The sequence below is a fragment of the Theobroma cacao genome, chromosome 1 (assembly GCF_000208745.1).
Source record: "Theobroma cacao cultivar B97-61/B2 chromosome 1, Criollo_cocoa_genome_V2, whole genome shotgun sequence".
NCBI classification, from domain to species: domain Eukaryota; kingdom Viridiplantae; phylum Streptophyta; class Magnoliopsida; order Malvales; family Malvaceae; genus Theobroma; species Theobroma cacao.
In genome coordinates, this window is record NC_030850.1 from 16,575,450 (window position 1) to 16,590,230 (window position 14,781).

The 14,781-nt window shown below is 34.4% G+C and overlaps 2 long non-coding RNA genes across 3 annotated transcripts; one reads left to right on the plus strand and one right to left on the minus strand.

The window, feature by feature from the left end:
• On the plus strand, positions 8,032-9,269 carry LOC108661957. Of its 2 annotated transcripts, none has more exons than XR_001927814.1 (3): positions 8,032-8,070; positions 8,751-8,826; positions 9,123-9,269. It is a non-coding gene; the product is annotated as an uncharacterized LOC108661957 (long non-coding RNA). The 2 variants fall into 2 exon arrangements; XR_001927815.1 differs by having other exon boundaries at positions 9,195-9,231.
• LOC108661953 lies at positions 11,090-12,805 on the minus strand. Its single transcript, XR_001927813.1, has 3 exons — positions 12,765-12,805; positions 12,008-12,083; positions 11,090-11,129 (listed from the first exon to the last, which is right to left on the minus strand). It is a non-coding gene; the product is annotated as an uncharacterized LOC108661953 (long non-coding RNA).

Consider the following 14,781-nt stretch of genomic DNA (forward strand, 5'->3'; position numbering starts at 1 on the left):
AGGCATACCAGTTACTTGAGGAGCTGGCCTCAAATTACTATTAATGGTCATTTGAGAGACAATCTATTAGGAGAGTTGCAGGCTTACATAATGTAAATGCCATAATAGCTTTGGCAACACAAATGGAGGCTCCTAACAAGAAGATAAATGGGATGCAAGTTCACAAGCCTATTACCTGTGATTTTTATGGTGGCAACCATTTGAATTATGAGTGTCAAGCAGGTAACTCATACCCTTCTATTTCTTCTTTTGAACAAGCTCACTTTTTTTCCAATTTCCATAGGCAAAACAATCCATATAGGAACCCGTATAATCCGGGATGGAGAAATCACCCAAATTTTGCTTATAATCAAAACAATGTGAAGCAACCACTTCCTATTTTCACATCTTAAGAGAAAAAATCAAATTTGGAAGACATGATGGCTAAATTCTTGAACATAGGTGGAACAAGATTCCAAAATCAAGAAACCTTAGTCTAAAACCTTGAAGTTCAAGTAAGGCAACTTGCAAACATTATTTTGGGATGAACACAAAGATCTCTTCCAAGCAACACTAAAAAAACCCCTAAGAAGCAAGTCAAGGCTGTTATATTGACGAATGGAAAGGAATTGAAAGAGCCCACATCAAGCTTGGTCGAACCAAGCAAGAAGAAACAATCAGCCAACTTCTTTGAAGAAAACAAACCTATAGAGTTTACTTAAGAGGAAAGAGCGAAAGTGAGCAAAACATCCAAAGCTAAAGGTTTGATCATTCCTAGCTTTGATTCTAAGAAATACATGCCTCATCTTGCTTATCCTCTAAGACTTAAGCAAGACAAGCTAGATAAGCAATTTTCTAAATTTTTTGGAAGTGTTCAAAAGTTGCATATTAGCATTCCCATTACTGAAGCTTTGCCACCAATGCCTAGTTGTGCTAAGTTTTTGAAGGAAATCTTATCCAACAAAAAGAAGCTTGAGGAATATGGAATGGTTATGGCAACTAAGGAGTGTAGTGTCATACTACAAATTAGAGTAAAATACCTTCACCTTCCTAAGTTTTAATCAAAATGCCAAACGAGTCCATTAGTTTTCGAAATGGACACTCCATCACAAAATGTAAATACCGTTAATAGATGTTATGAAAAGACTAAAATACCCTTTTTTATTAAATTAAAAAATTATTATTATATTTTTAAAAAATTAAAAAAAAAAAAGAACACCAATTGGTGCTCTTCAACTCCTTAAGAAAGAGGGTGCTCCCTAAAGGAAGGGAACACTACTCCCTTCTCTTGAGGACTTTCTTGGGGAACAAGGTGTTTCCTCTCTTAGGGAGCACTAATCGATGCTCCCTTTTTTAATTAATTAAAAATAAATAACAAATTAATAAAAATTATATAATAGTAATTTTTAAAATTAATAAAGGGTAAAATTGTCATTTCAATATTGTCACGTCATCAAACTAATGGAAACACTAACAGTTGACTAAGAGCTAAACCTATGTGTCCAATGGAAGATTTTTTTTGGGACGAAGTGTTCATTTCGAAAACTAATGGACTTGTTTGAAATTTCAATTAAAACTTAGGAAGGTGAGAGTATTTAGATGCCCTTGAAATAAAATATTTTTGTTGCTGCAGATCGTATGCCTTATACCTTTTTTTCCCTAAGGGATATCCAAGAAAAATATATTTAGATGCCCTAAGGTCAAATTTCTTCCTATTGTGACTAAATGTTCAAACAATGCAAAGTGATCTAAAGACACTTAAGTGAGAATAAGGAGGACATTTTGAAACAAGATCTCAAATAGTGTTTTATTTTTCAACAATGGATAAGGAACTCTATTAATGATATAAGTGGCAATGAGAATTGCATCACTCCAAAATTTTGTGGGTAATAAAGCCTGAAACATAAGTGATTAAGCCATCATTAATAGAGTTTGATGTTTTCATTCTACAACTCCAATTTGTTATGGAGTATCATCACAAGACAATTGATATAGAATACCCTTGGAAGAAAAAAAATTCTTCAAAGTTTAAATTCTAGTCCATTATCTAACCTAATTTGCTTTATTGATTTATGGGATTGATTGTATACCATATTTTATAATAAGGGCAAAATGACTATAACTTCTTATTTTGCTCTCATTAGAAAATTCATGTAAGTTTGTTATGACCATCCACTATAGGAGGAAAATAATGTTGTTTATTAATAGTAGAAATGGCATATGGTCCCCAAATATCAGCATGAATAAGATCAAAAGCAGAATTTTCAACTTGATGATGGATAGGAAACGGAAGCGTCTTTTGTTTGGCTAAAGGGCAAATTTGACATTGAAATTTTCAATACAAAACACTTTAGAACAATGTTGTTTTATCAATTGTATTTTATTAAACAAAATATGTCCTAATCTAGAACGCCACAAATCTAGTTGTCTTTAAAACAGAATTTACAATTTTGGTAGAACTAATTTCCCTAATAGATAAAAAAAATCATCAAGAAACTTATTTTTAATAGAAGTATTATTAATAGGAAAAGACAGAAAACATGAATTATCAAAATGACTAGTTTTCTTCAATAGCCTTTCCATGAAGTATAATCCGGCTTGTACTTTAGCAAGCCAAATCACTTTCCATTTAGTGAGATCCTGATTTACACAACGTGTGTCAGAAAATATCAAACAAATATCTTTTTATTTTTAAGTAAGACTGGTGACAACTTACTAAATTGAATGTAAAGCATGGAACAAAAAAACATCATTTAGAATTAAAGTTGTTGCCAACCTAACAGACCCTAAATATGTTACCATTGCTTTGAAATAATTAGGTAGGTGCACATACAAGTTACTAACGTTCCTAGCAGATATGAACAAATCAAGTGAACAAGTTACACGACCCGTAGCTCCAATATCAACTATCTGAGAATCATGGGTTATTATTTTCATGTTATCAAATAGAGATTTATGAATAGGAAAATTTGAAGTGTCAGGACAAAAAGACAGAGAAATAATATCTGTTACGGTACAATTAACGAAGGATGGCTTGGGCAGAGGGTTAATTTAGGTTGTTGGGCAAAATGCCTTAGGTTGATGATTATTTGAAACTGGTTGATAGAATGTCTTAGGCTAAGTGTTGTTTATAGCTGATCAATCCTCTTCCTCACTGTTTGAGCCATGATCATTGATTAAGGTCATGAGCTTCTAATATTGATGTTTGATGAGTGAAAATTGAGGCACTGAACTATTCAAATACTCCTTATTCTGATCTTGATTCAATAGTGTACTATTAACATATGCATTGCTCTTTCTTAAAGAATTCTTGTTCCTAGTGAATTTAAAATCTACAGGGAAGCCAATGATCCTATAAAAGTTATCCTTCGAGTGACCTATTTTCCCACAATAACTATAAATCAGATCATTCATGTTCCTTTTTTTGCCATCAATATTCAAGACTGACATTGCAGACGCCTCATGTAAACGATGATTCTGAATATGAATGGACCTTTGAGTCTCCTCTCTCTAAACTAGAGTATAGACCTCATCCAAACTTGGAAAAGGTTTTCACATGATAATGTGTGACCTCAGACAAGAGGAAGAATCATTAAAGCCATTCAAGAACTTAAACACACTATTCTTTTGATGCAAATCCATAAACTTTTTAAAACAATTTTCGCAAGAAAAATGAGGCAATGGCATATGATTTTCAGGTCCTCACACAAACCATTAAGCTCAATATAATATTCATCCACTGACCTAGAACCTTGGTTGAGATTGCTAAGCAAATACTATAAGTTACAAATCATTGCCTCGTCAGGTTGTGCAAATCGCATCTCCCAAAATTTTTCAATAGCATTCTTCATGTAGAACATATTTGTGGCAATTGGTGGTGAAATTGATTCCAACAACCAAGCAACAATAAGATTGTTGCACTTGATCCACGAAACAAAAAGATCATAAGTTGATTTTGGCTTTTCGACCATGCCATCGACGAAGCCTAACTTAATTCTGATTGATAACACCAGTTCGACAGAACGACTCTGTTAAGAGTAACTCTTGCATGGCTTGTGACACTTGTCCTATTTTGATGTAAATTAAATCAACTTATAGCAAGCTAAGTGTCTAGTGTACGTGCAAGGCTGCATGTATGTTAATGTTTATGTTTTTACACTTCGTGATTAAGTTCATACAAGTGTTCTTGCTGGTCATATATAAACTGTCATCTTCATGTACTTTGATACAGCAAAATATATAAAAATCCCAGCAAGTTCCTTTCTTGCCTCTATTTTTATCCTTTAACAGAGGCTAATGCTCTTGCTTGATATCAATAACATGGTATCAGAGACCTTGCAAGAGCAAGATCTCAGTTGGACCTGAAATACTAGTAAACTCACCATACATCTGAAGTCAAGCCACCACCCTTCAAATTTCTCAACCTTCAGCAACATGTCGACTCCTACAGCACCTCACCCAACTCCACCCATCTTTGATGGCAAAAATTACACAGTATGGGCTGTCAAGATGGAGACCTATCTTAGAGGATATGACCTCTGGAATGCCATAGAACTTGAGGATGAGCCGCCTGCGTTGAGAGATAATGCAATAATCACTCAAATTAAGCAGTACTCTGAAGAGATTGCAAAGCGATATAGAGCTTTTTCCTTCATTCATGCAGCTGTGTCTGAGACTATATTTAGTAGAATCATGGGTTGCAAGACTGCAAATGAAGCGTGGAACAAACTTCAATAAGAGTTTCAAGGATCTGCAAGAATTAGACAAATGCGAGTTCAAAATCTTCGAAGAAAGTTTGAGCTTCTCAAAATGAAAGACACTCAATCTGTCATGGATTATGATGATTGAGTGATGAGCCTGGTAAATCAGATTCGCATGCTAGGTGAAGACTTGCAAGAGGTACAGATTGTTGACAAAATTCTTAATAGTGTTCTAGAAACATTTGAAGCAACAGCGTCCTCTTCAGAGCAAACTAAAGATTTGTCTCAACTCACTATTACTGAGTTAGTGAATGCACTGAAAGCTTATGAACAAAGGAGAATTGCACGTTAGGATGCTACTGTGGAAAGTGCATTAGTTGCTAGACACAAAGGGAAAGCCAACCTTGATTCTAGATCCAAGAAAAATTCTAAAGAGAAAGATAAAAAGCCTTTCCAACCAAGTCATGCCTTCAGCAAGAAAAGCAAATTTAAAATGTGTTCTTATTGCAAGAAACAGAACCATGCAGAAAAACATTGTTGGTTCAAGCTTGATGCGAAGTGAAAAATCTGCAATGAGCAAGGACATGTAGACAAAGTTTGTAAAAATAAGTCTGCTACAGCTGAGAAGACCATTTCATCTACTAAGAAGATCGAAATGGCAGAAGAGACATTTTTTATGACATTGTGCAACACCAAATCTGAAATTGACAATAGTGATTGGCTTTTGGACAGTGGCTGTTCAAACCATATAACTCCAACGGATGCTGTGTTTGTTGATTTAAACAAGAACTATTTGTCAAGGGTGAAGATAAGGAATGGAATATATCTCAATGTTGTTGGCAAAGGCACTATTTATATACATACTTCTTTTGGAGCCAAGTATATCTCTAATGTTCTCTTAGTACCCTCGATTACTTGAGTGTGGGACAATTAGTTGAGAATGATTATGCATTATTGTTTAAAGACAATGCTTGCAAAATATTTGACCCCTCTGATAGTTACTTGATAACTATTCCTATGAGAAATAAGTGTTTTTCAGTGAGCTCAGAACAATTATGCCTTCAAGCTCTTATTAGTCACTCAAACAAGACAAACCTGTGGCATAAACATCTTGGTCACTATAACTACTGCTCACTCTAGCAAGTAAGTATGTCTAGCTTAATTGAAAACTTGCAAAATTTATCTGATAAAATCTCAGTTTATGGTGCATGTCAACTCGGCAAGATGTCTAGGAAACCATATCCATCTGTTAGCTTTACTAGAGCTAAAGACAAGCTTGGTCTTATTCATTCTGATGTAAGGGGTCCTATGAGTGTGGAATCTTTAAATGGCAGCAAATTTTATTTACTCTTCATTGATGACTTGTCCAGAATGTGCTGGATATATTTTATGAAAGGTAAATATGAAGTGTCTAATCTGTTCAAGTCCTTCAAAGCAAAGATTGAACTGGAAACAGGTTGCAAGATCAAAGCTTTAAGGACTGACAAAGGGAGGAGAGTACACTTCTAAGGAGTTCTCTCGATATCTCAGTGAATAAGGCATAATGCATCAACTAGCACCACCCTATTCCCCTCAGCAGAATGGTGTTAGCGAGAGGAAGAATAGGACTATTCTTGAGATGTCTAGATGCCTTTTATTTGAGAAGAATTTGCCAAAGAAATTCTGGGCAGAGGGTGCAAATACCTCAGTTTATCTCCTCAACATACTTCAAACTCAAGCCATTAAAGACAAGACACATTATAAGGTTTGGCATGGATGAAAACCATCAGTTAACCATCTCAACGTATTTGGTTCAGTGTGCTACCAGCATGTACCACAAGGCCAATGTGACAAGCTTGATCACAAAGCTAAAAAAGGTATCTTTATTGGCTACAGCTTTCATTCAAAGGCTTATAGAGTCTATCTTCCAAAATTTGATAAGATTACTATAAGTAGAAATGTAATGTTTGATGAAGAAGCAAGTCAAGATTAGGAGACACAACAAACTGATGATACTTATGGTCCATTATATGATGTTGTAACTGATGAATCACCCACATATGAGCTTGAGACAGATGATGTAAATGACCTGCCAATAAAAGGACACGTTCAATGGAGGATATTCATCATAAAAGCCTTGTGGCTTTGTGTGAACCAAGCTCTTATAGTGAAGCCTCAAAATACCCTGAATGGGTTGCTGCAATGCATGATGAGTTGCGAATGATAAAAAAAAGTGGTACTTGGACACTAGTGGATAAGCCAAATGATCGACATATCATTGGGGTTAAGTGGATATTCAAGAAAAAGCTTAATCTTGATGGAACTCTTAACAAATTCAAGGCACGTTTGGTGGTGAAAGGATATAACCAACTGCCAGGAATTGACTATATGGAGACATATGCTCTAGTAGCCCGTTATGATACAATCAGATTACTATTGGCTTTGTCTGTAGCCATGGGCTGGAATGTGTACCACTTGGATATCAAATCTGCATTCCTCAATGGAGTTCTTGAAGAGGAAATATATGTTGACCAACCAGAAGGATTTGAGTTAATGTCAGGAAAGAACAAAGTATATAAGCTACATAAGGCCTTGTATGGCTTGAAAGAAGCCCCACGCTCCTAGTATAGTAGAATCGATGCTTACTTAGCCAATTACGGCTTTGTGAAAACGTCAAGCCAAACTCTACAATATGTTTATTATGCCATTCTTACATAAGAATGCATGTTTGCTTACTTAGGTATCTCGAAAATCGTTAAAAAACGGTATTGTACCAAATGGTACAATTAGGTTGAAGTAAGCCTCAAACTAGTCCAAATAGAGATTTTAAGATGAAATTGAGAATTTTAAAACCCCAGAATGACTTAAAATGGTGATTCAGAGTTCGAGGACCGATTTAGAGTCAAATTGGAATTTTCATGACCTAAGGGCAAAATAGTCATTTTGCCACCCGAGGTTAAAATTGGAATGTTGGAAGAAGTTTTTGATTAAGATTAACTATTTAGAACATAATTTGAGTTTGAAAAGTGAAAAATTTTAATTTTGACTTTTTTTCGAGTATAGAGGTAAAATAGTCATTTTGCCACACTAGGGGCAAAATTATAATTTTACACCACCCAACACTTGTCCAGCACATGAATTTTACCCAATATTATCATGGATAATTGAGGAAATTTAAGTGGTGGAGAGAGATTGCTTAATGGCTAAGTATGACACATGGACTAATGGAATAGTGACATGTATCAAATTTATATCCATTTATTTTTTGGCTTAAAAATCAGCATAAAACCAGCCTATTTCTCTTCATATGGCTGGGCAAAGCAAGAAAAAAGGAAGAAAAGAAGAACACAAACCCTAGGTGGAAAAAATTCAAGGGAAAAGTGTGAAAATTCAAGTAATCAAGCAATCAAAGGTAAAATTTCTTGATTTTGACTTGTGATCTACCTTTCCCATGCATTATTTTGCATTTTTCATGGTTGACTCACAAGATGTCATGAAGGATTCATGGCTGACCGAATTCAGAGAGAGAAGATTTGATGATTTATTTGGTTAGATTTTGAGATATTTTAGTGTTTATAGTTGATTTATCATGTTTGGAAGGAAAACAAGTAAGAAAAATCACATGTTCTTCATGGATTCTTCATTGGCCGAATTTTCCATGTAGAGTGTGGATGATGATTTTGATTTTATTTCAAGTGAATTGGTTAGGAAATGATGAATTATGGTGAGAAAATCAAGTAGGAAAAATCATAGTATTGATGCACCCACCATGGCCGAATTTTCTAAGAGAAAATGTGAAAATGATTTTGCTAGATTTTATGCTATTTGACTTGTGTTTGATGATTTAGAGTATTGGGAGAAAATGAAATTATTTGGAGTTAAATTGGACATATTGGCCAATTAATCGAGAGATGGATCGAATTAGGCAAATATCGTTTTATTTAGGTACACAATTGAATTTGTGTAGCATATCGTGTTTAGACGATAATTCAAACAATTTGCATTCCATTTCATGCATTAGTAAAGAGCCTGAAATAGATTTATAATGGTATGACACAGTATATTGAATTATGTGTCGTGTATTGTATATAGGTGGTGAGCCATCTAACAAGAGTAAAGACGTTGTGTCAAAGGATTGAGAATATGAGTATTTCAAACTCCTGATACTGTGAGTAACCTTATCATCATCTTAATTATCTAAAGTATGTTTTATTCGATTTTGTGAATTTTATGAAAAATGAATTAAATGATTAATTTTTTGATTTTATAAACAAAATGTGATTTAATGAAATGATTTCATAAATTGTTTTAAAATTGAATGAGGGCTTTACAAATAGAGTAATTGGAGACCATTTGATGTATTGTGAATTTATGGTTCTAATTGATTGGCTTATGACAATATTGGCATGAATAGCTGAATTGGTATTTGTGTTGAAATGTATAAACTGTTGTTTGCCTTGATAGGCTGGATAATGATAAAATTGCCATGTCATGCTGTTGCAAATTTTATTGTATTGGGGGTTTAACCTGCTGCAGTGGCGAGTTTTCTGTGGACCAGCCTATTAGAGGAGCACGAAATCCTGTTATATTTTACCTCGGTTGGAGAGGCGAGTAGGGTAACTTTCGAGGTATAACTTTAGAGTTTCACTCCACGCAAAACCACCACGTGAGGGTGAACTCAGCCAACGCCAAAGAACGGCTATGTTTTCAAAATGAAAACATGATTTATGCATACATAACTTTTAACAGCTTTGGCAAACTCGGTTGGGATAGCCCTCGATCAAGGCATCCCTGATAACTAGGTATGAGAATGATTTTGGCACGAGCCAAAGTTTTAAGAAATTCATAAGCCATGTTGATTACTCGATTTATATGAATTGATTTTATTTCGTTGAAACAAGTTGAAAGGTGATGAATTACAGTATGTTAAACTATTTTATCAGTCTCTATTTACTTGGCTTTAGATATTTTAGATGGTATTTGTTTACTCACTGGGATTATATAATCTCACCACCCTTCTTTCCATCCATTTCAGGCTCAAGATACTCTATCGATAGCTGATTTCATCGAGGACCACCATTGGATTTGCATCCTCTAAACTGTAGGTTCACAATCTTTCTTACTTTTGGTTATTCGAAGGCCCACTTATTACTATAAATTAAATTAAATACTCCAGCTTACTGTATTACAATATATATGAATTTATTGTTCTTTTACGTTGTAAAAATTATTTATGCAGTGTTCTAAAAAAATATTGTTTTATGAGAAAATTGAATATTTTATTCAATATTTTTATTTTATTCTAATAGTCATAATTTCATTTTAAACGAATCTTTTAGACATCCAAATTTATTTTTGATTATGGAATATGTGTTTTGCACTCGCATACTACATTTTTAGCGGATTTCGAGATTTTTGAGGAAAAATGACCAAAATGCTCCTGTGAGAAAAAAATTATTTTTCTATTGTTTTGATTTGGAAATAGTTATAATCTCTCAAAACATAATTTTAGTGACTAATACTCACAAGGGAAGCGAGAAAAACTGATGTTAAGCCTTGCGAGGTTTCGATTGACATTCCGGGTAATGAATGTCTATCGGGACATCGCGACGGTTGTCACGGGCTCGATGGGAGTTCCGGGTCGTGACAAAAAAGCTTCAATGAGGCTAGTCTTTACATACTCAAATATGGTGAGCAAGTAGTGTTGATAGTATCCCTGTATGTTGATGATATGCTAGTCACAAGGAAAGATGACAAAGCTCTATGCAAATTCAAGTCTGAGATGCAAAAAGAGATTGATATGATAGACCTTGGATTGATGAGTTATTTCCTAGGCTTGGAAATTAAACTGTCACAACCCGGAACTCCAATCGAGCCCGTGATAACGGTCGCAACGTCCCGATAGACATTTATTACCTGAAATGTCAATCGAAACCTTGCAAGACTTAACATCAGTTTTTCTTGCTTCCCCTGTGAGTATTAGTCACTAAAATTATGTTTTGAGAGATTATAAACATTTTCCAAATCAAAACAATAGAAAAATAATTTTTTCTCACAGAGGCATTTTAGTCATTTTTCCTCAAAAATCTCGAAATCCGTTCAAAATGTAGTCTGCGAGTACAAAACACATAATTCATAATCAAATTAAGTTTAAACATCTAAAACCTTCATTTAAAATGAAATTATGATTATTTGGATATAATAACAAATAAAAGAAATATTCAATAAAACATTCTATTTTCTTATAAAACAATATTTTTAAAGTTATACGTAAATAATTTTTATAGCGTAAAAGCTAAATAAATTCATACATACTGTAATACAGTTAACCAAAGTATAAAATTTAATTTACAGTGACACGTGGGCCCACGAACGACCAAAAGTATTAAAAGCAGTAAACCTATAGTTTTTGAGGATGTAGGTCCAACTGTAGCCCTCAACAAAATGAGGTATCTACCGACTATCCTGAGCCTGAAATGGGTGGAAAGGAGGGTGGTGAGATTATGTAATCCCAGTGAGTAAACAAATGCCATCTAAAATATCTAAAACTGAGTAAATTGAGACAGATAAAATAATTTAACATACTGTAATTCATCACCTTTCAACTCATTTCAATCAAATAAAATCAATTCATATAAATCGAGTAATCAACATGGCTTATGAATTTCTTAAAAGCTTTGGCTAGTGCCAAAATCATTTTCATACTCAATTATCAGGGATACCTTGGTCGAGGCTATCCCAACCGAGACCGTCAAGGCTGTTAAAAAGTTATGTACGCATAAATCATGTTTTTATTTTGAAAATGTAGCCGTTCCTTGGCGTTGGCTGAGTTCACCCTCACGTGGTGGTTTGGCGTGAAGTGAACTCTAAAGTGTTAACCTCAAGAGTTATCCAACGGCGCCTTTCATACTGAGGTATGAATATAATAGGATTACCGTGCCCCTCTAATAGGTTGGTCCATGAAACCCGTCCATTGCAGCGACTAATTTATAACCCACCATACAATAAAATTTGCAATAGCATGACGTGGCAATTATTTTATTTTACAACCTCTCAAGGCAAATTAACAGTTCACACATTTTCAACACAAATACCAATTCAGCCATTCATGCCAATATTATCATAAGTCATTCAATTCAAACCATGATTTATAACACAGCAATTAGTCTCCAATTACTCCATTTTCAAAACCATCTTTCAATTTCAAGACAATTTTGTAAAATCATTTTCATTTAATCACATTTTGCTTATAAAACATAAAGATTTACCATTTAAACTCATTTTTCATAAAATCACAAAATCGGATAAAAACCACTTTAGATAATTAAGACGATAATAAGGTTACTCACAGTATTAGGAGTTTGAAATACTCTTATTCTCAGTCCTCTAACACAACGTCTTTACCCTTGTTAGAGGGCTCACCACCTATATACAATACACGACACATAATTCAATATACTGTGTCATACCATTATAAATCTATTTCAGGCTCTTTACTAATGCATGAAATGGAATGCAAATTATTCGAATTATCGTCTAAACACGATCTTCTACACAAATTCAATTGTATACCTAAATAAAACGGTATTAGCCTAATTCGATCTATCTCTCGATTAATTGGCCAATATGTTCAATTTAACTCCAAATAATTTCATTTTTCTCCCAATACTCCAAATCATCAAACACAAGTCAAATAGTATAAAATCTAGCAAAATCATTTTCACATTTTCTCTTGGGAATTTCGGCCATGGTGGGTGCATCAATACTATGATTTTTCCTACTTGATTTTCTCACCATAATTCATCATTTCCTAACCAATTCACTTGAAATAAAATCAAAATCATTATCCACACTCTACATGGAAAATTCGGCCAATGAAGAATCCATGAAGAACATGTGATTTTTGTTACTTGTTTTCCTTCCAAACATGATAAATCAACTATAAACACTAAAATATCTCAAAATCTAACCAAATAAATCATCAAATCTTCTCTCTCTAAATTCGGTCAGCCATGAATCCTTCATGATATCTTGTGATTCAACCATGAAAAATGCAAAATAATACATGGGAAAGGAAGATCACAAGTCAAAATCAAGAAATTTTACCTTTGATTGCTTGATTACTTGAATTTTCATACTTTTCCCTTGAATTTTTCCACCTAGGGTTTGTGTTCTTCTTTTCTTCCTTTGTTCTTGCTTTGGCCGGCCATAGTGAAGAGAAATGGGCTGATTTTGTGCTAATTTATAAGGAAAATAATAAATTGATGAGATTTTGACACGTCACCATCTATTAGTCCATGTGTCATACTTAGCCATTAAGCAATCTCTCTTCACCACTTAAATTTTCTCAATTATCCATGATAATATTGGATAAAATCCATCTGCTGGACAAGTGTTGGGTGGTGTCAAATTACAATTTTGCCCCTAGGGTGATAAAATGACTATTTTACCCCTATGCTTGAAAAAATACCGAAATTAAAATTTTTCACTTCTCAAACTCAAATTATGTTCTAAATAGTCAATCTTGATCAAAAACTTCTTCCAACATTCCAATTTTAACCTCGAGTGGTAAAATGACCATTTTGCCCTTGGGTCATGAAAATTCCAATTGGACTCCAAATCGGTCCTTGAACTTCAAATCACCATTTTAAGTCATTCTGAGATTTTAAAATTCTTAATTTCATCTTAAAATCTCTATTTGGACTAGTTCGAGGGTTAATTCAACTTAATTGTACCATTTGGTACAATACCATCCTTTAACGATTTTCGAGGTATCCAAGTAAGCAAACATGCATTCTTATGTAAGAATGGCATAATAAACATATTGTAGAGCCGGACTTGACATAAACAATCATCAGATGGCATTCTTCTGTCACAGAAAAATTACATCAGTGAAGTGCTAAAAAAATTCCACATGACCCAGTGTAAGTCCACTACAACACCACTTGTTCCAAATGAAAAATTATCAATCAAAATTGGAAACAAGCTTGAGGATCCTACTGTTTATAGGAGCTTAATTAGGTGTCTGTTTTACATCTGTTCCTCTCGACCTGATGTTATGTATTCTGTCAAGGTTTATGAAGGAACCCACTGACCACCACTATACTGCAGCCAAGCGTGTCCTCAAGTATCTAAAAGGTTCATTGAACCATGGAATTCACTTCACAAGGTTTCCTAAGTTCAAACTTATAGGGTACTCAGAAAGTGATTGGGCTGGCAACATTGATGACTCAAAGAGTACCTCAGGATATGTTTTCACTCTCGGTAATGGACCTTTCTCATGGAACACTCACAAGCAATCTGTTGTGGCTCAGTCATCTGCTGAAGCAAAATACATATATGCTGCTTCAGCTTCAAACCAAGCCATTTGGTTGAGAAAATTGCTTACTGATCTACAATTCCCTCATAATCATGCCACTAATCTTTTTGTGGACAATAAATCTGCTATTTCCATCACAAAAATCTTGTTAGTCATGGGAAAACGAAGCACATCCATGTTAAGTTTCACTCCATTAGAGATGCCGAGAAGAGAAAAGAGATTTGTGTTCAGTACTGTTCTTCTGAATCACAGCTTGCTGACATCTTGACCAAGACCTTGATGAAGACTAGGTTTGAGACTCTCAGAAACAAGCTAAATGTTTGGAATGCAAGTGTTAGGGAGGAGTGTTAAGAGCAACTCTTGCATGGCTTGTGACACTTGTCCTATTTTGATGTAAATTAAATCAGCTTATAGCAAGCTAAGTGTCTGGTGTACGTGTAAGGCTGCATGTATGTTAATGTTTATGTTTTTACACTTGGTGATTAAGTTCATACAAGTGTTCTTGCTGGTCATATATAAACTGTCATCTTCATGTACTTTGATACAGCAGAATATATAAAAATTCCAGCAAGTTCCTTTCTTGCCTCTGTTCTTAACTTTTAACAGAGGCTAATGTTCTTGCTTGATATCAATAACAGACTCCAGGTTAAGTAATTTGTGGCCATAAGCTTAGGAATGACTGAAACCAAACCATGATGGTCCGAATGATGAAGAAGAAGAAAGTATGGTGAAAGAGGATCTTCGGTTGGAGGAACGGATTTATCAGATTTTGTCATGGTTGACATTAGTCGAAGGTGAATGCTG